Source organism: Epinephelus moara, chromosome 4 (assembly GCF_006386435.1).
Source record: "Epinephelus moara isolate mb chromosome 4, YSFRI_EMoa_1.0, whole genome shotgun sequence".
Classification (NCBI taxonomy): domain Eukaryota; kingdom Metazoa; phylum Chordata; class Actinopteri; order Perciformes; family Serranidae; genus Epinephelus; species Epinephelus moara.
Window position 1 is genome coordinate 13,980,038 of NC_065509.1, and position 7,036 is coordinate 13,987,073.

The window sequence follows — 7,036 nt, forward strand, 5'->3', positions numbered from 1 at the left end:
TAGATATCCGCAACTGAATTATGACTAGTCAAAATGACGTTGTAGATATCTCAAACTGGAATTATAGATAGTCATAATGTAATTGTAGATATCTATAATGACAAACCCCATACACATGAATGGCAAAAATAGTTTGAATCTTACTAGTCAAAACTGAATTACAGATATCTGTAATTCAGTTTTGACTAGTCAGAATGACATCATAGATATCTGTAATTCAGTTTTGACTAGTCAAAATGACGTTACAGATAGGAAATGTAGAATACTCAAAAGTACTTTAAAAGTGCTTGAGTTACTTTTCTCAGGGAGTAACGTTGGAAGTACTTTTAAAGTAACTGAGTTACTTTACTCGGGGAGTAACGCAGTAAAGTAACTGGTTACTTTTTAAAAAAGTAATGCAGTAATGTACTTTGATTACTTTTAAAGTAACCCTTACCCAACACTGGAAGTCTCTATGTGAATTTCACAGCATATCAGTTGTTTGCACATGGTTCTCAACATGGAAGTGGCTGAACTTACAGCTAGAAGCTAACCATGCTAACTCCATAAGCAAAGATAAACAGCAGCAACAGTGCTGGCAGAGCTAACAGTGTTAACCGGGGGGAATCAAAGGGTGGTCATTACCCGTTTGTGACAATGCTATCCCAATATCAGCTGTAACTGCCATATGAGTGCAGTGCAAAACGGCTGTGATGAGCTAGCCAGTGGGACCGGACTAACTGACCACAACAAATTACAGAGAAGCTCAGACTACAACACACACAGAAGTAGACTTTATTCTCTGCACAAGACGCTATTACTCTACTATCTCTTATATCTATCTATCTATATCTAACTATTTATCTTTACCATAGCAAACAGTGGTTTGCTGCTTTATTAATACTCCGAATGTCGTATAAAGAACCTTTAAAGAGCAAAATGCCACCCTGGATACAGAGGTCTTTTCTACATTACGCTCACACCTATAGAATAGACTGTATGCTGCATAAACCTGATGAAACTTTTTCAAGGAACCTGAAACATGAAACACTAGTGTATGCCAAGGTGAACATTAAATATTTGCTACTTTTGTCGTGGATCTATTCACCGTAATGATAAAACAATATCGACATTTTTATTTCATATAAAATTGAATTTCCATCACTCTAACTTCGTAATAAGACACCTTATTTCTCGAGCCTGGCAATGGAGAATATTAATGTCTAGGCTACAGCGAAGGGAACAGACTTTTAATATCAGGCTTGCTCATTTTTTCTTTATTTGATAAGGAAAGCTGGGAGACGACAGCGAAGCCTCTCAGTACAGGATTTAATGCGCGTCCCCTGTATAATGCTCACCTATAGTATCAGTATATAAACAGCAGTATGCAGAGAGCGACAATGGCTTACAATGATGTCAGGGAGATGTTTTTGTGTAAGCCAAGATTTTCAAGTGCTAGTCATATGTTCGTCAGGTTAAATGTGTCCTTGTGTCAGGCAGAGATAAGGAACCTAATGTATAAATGTATGTGGAGACTGGATAAGGTGGAGAACATAATTTATGCATTCATAAATCCTACCAAAAGCTGCACCCTTCTACAATATTTCAATGATATGATCCCTCTGTTGCAGAAGTCTAGTGGTGCATATTCAGGGTTATGCTTATAAGATGTACGTGTTTCTGTTTTTGATTTCATGTGGTCTATATACTATGAGATAGCTGTAAAATGTTGTCTTTCACAGTTCATTTTATCTTTTACTCCTGTGGCACACGGCCCAGAATAAAGCAAACTAAATTGAGAGCAACAAGAAACCAGGAGAGACAATAACAGGGAGTGGGGATAACATGCAACAAAGGTCCGGACCAAAATTAAACCCAGAACATTCATATAGCTAAATTTGGCCTAAGCCAAATGAGGCATGTGGACACATAATTGTCTATTGTTCTAGCTGTTATTGTTAGATTATGAGAGGTAAGAGTGGACAAAAGACTGGAAGTTTATTCAGCATAAGGCTCAAAAATACAGAGTGCTGTGTGGAGGACAGAACACAGTATGGAATTATGTACTTTTCCAACTGTTTAAATAAAACTGTCTTTTGTCCTCGGGCTGAAGAAAGCACACTAAGAGCACTGACTTCTTTTACCATTACACTGACAGTATACTGTACTCTGTGTAGGAGGAGAACCAACACTGTGGGGATGCAGCTGTGCAGCGAACACTTGACTTGTTTCTGTACATATAGTCTGCAGTTTATTAATTACAGAGAACCTTTAATAATAATGTCGGGTCATTTTGGTGTATTATCGTGACTTGAACAAAGTGATTGCAAAAAAAAATAAAAAATTGTGAAAAAGAATTAGAATTTTGCACTTTGAACATTGTAACTAAGCGAGATCCAAGCAATTACTTTGTAGCGTGAAATCCAATGTCAGCCGGGTCTGGTCAAAGGCTTCCTGCCAATTAAACCCAAAGACACCCTGTGAAAGTGCTTTTCCCTTCTTTTTTCAATAAAAAGTCATGCAAGGGAAATTACAATGTCAAGAGAAATATTTCTAATGTCATGCCTCTGCACATTCTTCCTCAATTAGCAGTTACACTTTTTTACTGAGCTAAAAGCCTTTTTGTTACTTAACTAATCGGTTCTTATAATTTTCTGCTTTATTTGGACAGCAGATGTACGCTGTATGACTCGCCTGCCCTCACCAGCCTTTACTCTCTGAAGAGAAAACTTACTTCCGATAGTAGCCTGAACCTTCTCCCTACCCAGAAAAAAAACAAAAAAAAAACACTTGCAGCATAGGCAAGGGTACTGTCAGTCATCGAGTCCATTAAGTGCATAACTGTTTACAGAGCTCTGCACTGAACTGCACATACATAATTTAAACTTGATCCTAAGAGAGTTATTCACAGAGTTTCAAAGTGTGCCACTGCTCCGCGCAGCATATCATATTTGTTCGGCCTCTTGAAGCTACCACAAGCAATGCACGGTGCATATAACTGATTACAAATCACTTCCCCTGTCTTTTTCTCAATTAGACGCTCGCAGCTCAGAATACATTTATCCAGTGGAAGGGAAATGAACAACAATAACAAACACCGCACAAACAACCTCACTCTGGTCTCCCTTGTTCTCTCCACACAAAATAAGAAAACAGTGATCAGAGTTGATAGACACAGTGATCTAGCTGTTCCTGACTGTCTCTCTGAATCGACCGTCTGGGCTCTCAGATAATATTGTGGAGGACTTCCTCCTCCAGGGATTTTAATTTTGGCCAATCTCCAAACTGATACTGTAAAAATCCATCATTGTCAGGATTTTATGTGTGGCAAAGCAGAATCAAAGAAGAAAGTAATGTACCTCGCAATTTACTGGGAACATGCTACCAGGTAACAATACTTCTTGTGAATATAATCCAATTCATCTAATTGCAGTAAATGTGTTTCATATATGCTCCATGGTAACACCTTATTTTGAAAAGCCGAAGTAGTCACATGAGAATCCTAGGTTGTTTCTATCTATTTGCCATAAAGGTCAGAGTAAGGGTGCACTCCACCTTTAGCCGCAGCTGGTTTGACCACGGAGATGTGAGTGACGGCTAGCTTGACCGCAGTCTTTATCTCGGTCAGCTCCTGTGCTTCTCTCGTGGTCCAGAGGCAGCGTCTGCATCGCCTTGGCCGCCAGGTTCATGGTGTTCAAACGTCAATATTGTAACGACTTCATATGCATATACAACTGAAGCGAATAATGTGCGGTCTTTAAACGATAAACAATTCACACCATAGCAGTAACATTCAGAAGCAACAGTAAACTAAACATGATTCAGAGACATTATTTTCAACTAATTCTTAATAACTTGTAATATTTATTTATTTTAAATATTGAATGAGTGACACCAATAACTCCTCAGTGTTCAGGCAGGGCATGGGGCTGATAAGTGGGGCGGGCCACTCCCCCAATATTATGGTAGCGGAAACACTGGAAGAATAGACAATGGTTTTACAGTGAGTACATCCCATATTGTCTCTCCTTGGAGAACACCTTGTTTTGAAGCCCTCTTGGCTGATAGGCACTTTGCTGGGGGAAAGAAATGTGGAGTGAAAAGCTTTGAAAGCTGAATATAGATAAATAATTAATGCATTTGACTTGGGAGAACAATAGTATAGAATAAAGAGAAACACTAACATGCAGCTACCAGTAAAAAGCTGCTACGGAGAAAAAGGAGGAAGCAGGAACTAAAGGAGAAACCTCCAGGGTGAGTAAAGGGTATCCAAAGTGCCTACGGAAAAATACAGTTGCTATAGGCGTAGACCTGGGCTCGCAACACAGCGTCAATCTAATCTGACTTGCCCCACAGCTCTGTCAGATTGACTAAAGTGCCTTTTCATTTACAAGAGCTGCCAGGGTCCAGATGTCTTCCTATGAACTGATTATATGAAAGTGGACAGAATAGTGAATATCAGAATCATATTTTTCATACAGTTAAATATTTTCCCTTAGAGTGGCAGAAGCTAGACGTTTCAGCCATTTGGTCATTACTAAGACAACTATTTTCAAGTGTTTTACTTGAAGCATTTTCAACTATTTATCCATTAGTTTTAGCTTGCCGTTTCAACTGTTTATCTTTGCTACTTTTGTCTGTTAGCCATTTATTCATTACTGTAAACATAATTTCAACTATTTATCCATTCATTTTAGCAAACTAATTCAAATATTTATACTTTTAGCTATCAATTTCAACAATTTATTCATTACTTTCAGATAATTATGTATACTGTTTATCTAGTTCATTTACATACAAAAAAGCTGTTTAGCATTGGCAGAGAAGATTTGGCAATTTTTTCATGGGCGCAACCCTCATACTCAGCTCTGCTGCTCATCCCACAAATGCATGTTCCTTACAAATGTGGCACCATTTAAAAGGGAAATAAACAGGCTTTCCAACAGTATAAGATTTATTGCCAAGAAGCATTGTTACAACAGAGACATAACCTACCAAACACAAATTTCCTTAATTTTTGTGCTTAGTTTATTTTAATCATATATCCAAACTTATCCAAACCATGTTCCATAACTATTAGCTATTATTTATCCATTATTTTTAGCTAGCTGCCTCAGCCATTTATCCATTACTTACAGCTAAAAATTTCAACTGTTTATCTACTACATTAAACATTCTGTTCTAATCATGTATCCATTACCACTTAAGCTTTTTCAACACCTTATATCAATTAGCTATCATTTATTCACTACTTTTAGCCATCTGATAGCATATCTATTAGCTATAAAGTGCTTCAGGGATTACGTTTTTCTGTAGGGCAGAAGTTAGCTTCGCCCTGGTTCCATCTTCAAAAAAGCCTGTAGAATATTTCCACTGGATTTTGGATTATTGCTGTGGCAAACAAACATTTATGGTACTCACACATTTTGTTCAGGAAGATAATTTTCACAAATGAACTCCACTTTCATGATTTTTTAAGCCCAAATGCAATCACCAGAGATAAAAAGCTAACGTTAGACTATAAACGAACCACACTCAGTTGCATGATTTAACATCCCTACCTCAACGACGCTGAAAAGTCGTGTTCGGTGTGATGACGTTCTGTACTGTGTTCGAAATCGCTCCCTATCACGGATATAGTGCACTATATAGTGTGTTCGCCATTTTGTAGTGTTTTGTCGAATTCTCCGCAGTTAATTTCATTCACTATATAGTGGACTATAAAATACCCACAATGCACAGCAAATGTGAGTGAACAAACGATGTACCCTACATTTTACTCCCGTATACCACAATGCAATGCGGTCGTCTTTTGCCAGAGGAGAAGAAGAAGAAGAAGAACTGCAAAGATGGCACAAAAAGAAAAGAAACGAATTGGATGCTAGCCGGTAACGTTAGCTCACAAGCTAATAATAGCCACTTAGTTTGCATGAGCCAGGTAGCTTGTAGCTTGTGCACTATCGTGGGCTATTACAGCTCACAATGCAGACACACAACCGTAGCTGACAAAACCAAATGTCCACACCATTGACAATTTATTGACAAAAAGTACAACCACCATACAGTTTGATCATCCTCAAAGTGCCCGGTTTGTTTACATGATGCTCGGCGTGTCCACTTGCGTCACAGGAGTATGCGGCGCAGCTACTGATGCAACGACGTTCAGAAAATTTCAGTTAGTGTCCGAAATTTCGTTCAGTCGTTCCCCATGTAGTGCACTATATAGTAAACACGAAATAGGGAATAGTTAGTGAGTGAGTGAGTGAGTGAGTGAGTGAGTGGACGGTTTCGAACAGAGCTCTGCAGTCTCATTTAGCTAATTGTTAGCAAACTGCCTTTTTAAGACACATGAAAGCTAAAAAAAAAAAAAAAGTCAAAGTCTCTTACGATTGTGTTAACAAGACTTCAAAAAACCCACTGACTTCAGGATGAGGGAACCAGGAGTGCGAAAATGCTAAGGACTCCCGGGGACTAGCTAAAGGATTCAAGTGTTTCCCATAACTATTAGCTATTATGTTTCCATTACTTTAAGCTAGCTGTTTTAATTTCTTCTCAAAAGTGAACTAGTTTTCATGCCATCTTAGTGGCAACCTATAGTGTTTAGAAGTTATAACTGTCTCTGGCTGGCTAAATCTTTTAAAATGTTAATTCTATTTAATCTAAGTGGTTGAGCTGCTCAACAATCTTTGCACTTACCCCCTGGCAACTGCTGAAGTACCCTCTGAGGCACAAGTACCACTGGTTGGGAATCACTGACTGAGCCTATACAGAGGAAATTTATCACACTTTGTGCACGTTCACATTTTCACACATGCAGACACATGTACACACTCACCCATACGGTACAACCATAAACACACAGCGAGGTTATCCTTTTTGCATGGTTGGAAACTTTGGCATGCTCGAGATATGGCATCTTGAAAAATCCTCTCTCTTTTCAAATCGGATAAACCCTCTTCGTCTCTCTCACAAACACCCACAAGCACACACAAACACACACACACACACACACACACACACACACACACACACACACACACACACAAACACACAATCG

General features: G+C 38.6%; 1 protein-coding gene across 1 annotated transcript in view; it reads right to left on the reverse strand.

Annotated features, from left to right (window-relative positions):
• The window catches only part of tenm1 (teneurin transmembrane protein 1), a 212,158-nt gene that overhangs the window by 57,674 nt on the left and 147,448 nt on the right, over window positions 1-7,036 (reverse strand). The window lies entirely within an intron of this gene.